This window comes from Papilio polytes, unplaced genomic scaffold (genome assembly GCF_000836215.1).
Source record: "Papilio polytes unplaced genomic scaffold, Ppol_1.0 DF823510.1, whole genome shotgun sequence".
NCBI lineage: Eukaryota > Metazoa > Arthropoda > Insecta > Lepidoptera > Papilionidae > Papilio > Papilio polytes.
This window is the reverse complement of record NW_013525694.1, coordinates 2,484,543-2,486,523: the sequence shown is the minus strand read 5'-3', so window position 1 is coordinate 2,486,523 and position 1,981 is coordinate 2,484,543.

Genomic DNA, 1,981 nt, shown 5'->3' with positions numbered 1-1,981 from the left:
GCCCCCGTCGCCCGGTTCGCCGCGCCGCTGATCAACCACGCTGTGCCTCTTACCTACGGCGCCCACATCGCGCCTCTTGCTGTTGGCCATGCTGCCCTCACACATGTTTGGTAGATGTGAAGTGGAACATCATAAACATAAATGCAAATAAACGTTTCAATGAAATATAAACTTTACAACTTTTAATTTTACCCTATCTTTTTAATATTTACTATAATCAACCGTCACATCGGCCTGTCATTTCCAATGCTGTATTTAAATCGTCCTCGTTGAACAAGAGGCTACCGGCCACCGCGACACCTGTCGCTTTGATACCCATATCGTTACTACGAAGCACAACATGCCTCTTGCTTCAACCTTTAACCCCGCGGCTATCACACGCATTATGTACAATATATGAAACGACGAAGCACAAATACATAAATATGAATGTAAAACTCAACTATTTTTCATTTTAGTTACTAATACGCTATTAAGCAACCAGTTTTTATGCTAAATTGCCTATTTGACAACCGTAAGTTAGACCATCCTTTTCCCACTTATAAGGCCTAGCTTTTGCCTGTTACTTTAACTGCGCGGAGTAATAAAAGAACTTTTAAAGCCCACGGATTTTTCCATACAGTGTTCTGTATCTAAAGCAAATTTAATTCCGATCGATGCCATCTATCAAACATTTTGCATTTATGATATTGCTAAGATAATATGTGAAGAACTGGATTGTTCATGTAACACAAAACGAATCTTACTTTATACCGCTTGCTATATTTCATACCCCCGGTTTCTATGCGTTTTATTGTCTTTCATAGTTATAAAGAATTCTTGACTAACTAGAATTCGATTTTTTACATTGATTCTAAAGTTTCTGGTGAATGCAAACCTATAAAATACTCATAAAAAATTGTATATAAATTTGAGCAGACTTCAATATTTATACACAACGTAACATATGAAATTATTATTTATATACCTAAGAAGGTGGAAAAGAAGCTACTAGATAACAATATGTAATGTAACCGTGGCACATAAACATCTTTATACAATTGCAGATGTTTTCTTTAACGGCAAGGGATGGATAAGGGGTAAATTAAAAAAAAACATCGATTTCTAGCTATGGGGATAGGAAGGGGATTCCGTTAGGTCCACCTTAATTGCTCATATTTCCTCGTAAGAAAAAAATTAAAAGAGATACATCTTTTACGCGCGTTACAACACGCTATAAGTGCTAAAAAAACTGTACAAACTACATATAGTTCTAGGTTATGTGTATTACATATACTCTTCAATTTCAAAGCGTAATTTATATTATCATAAAAATCTGGAATAGTTTAAAAATCAAACATCGAAATCAACCACAGACTCAAAGAATTAATTTGATGTAATCTCAACATTTCAAGATCTTACCACGTACGTGCTTCATTTCAATACAATATTTATAGTGTAGGGACGACACAAGGAAAAGTTTAATGTAGGTTACCAATGTAAACTTTGTAGGCTATTTCATTCAAAGTTAGAAATAACATGAGATTTTTTAATAACCATGAACATATTGTACTCCAGGACCTAAAGTTTAACACATACGATTATAATCTTACTAATATTATAAATGTGAAAGTTTAGATGGATGGATGGATGGATGCTTGTTAGAGTTTGTAGCCTAAACGGCTGAACGGATTTTGATGGAATTTGGTATAGATGTGGAGGATAGTCTGGAAGGACACATAGGCTACTCACTTTTGTTATTTTTTAATTCCACGCGGACGGAGTCGCGGGCAAAAGCTAGTTACTTTATAATTAAAGGAAAGAAATTGACAAAATGATAACGGTGATTATTTCAGAAAAAAAAAACAAATGAAAGCTGCATACGTACTGATTAAACCTTTAGATAGAACTGTACAACAAAAAGGCTTATCATTATTACCCCATTATACATTGAACCTAAGTTGTCACGTAAATGTTGTCTCGTCACGGTCAACGATGCATT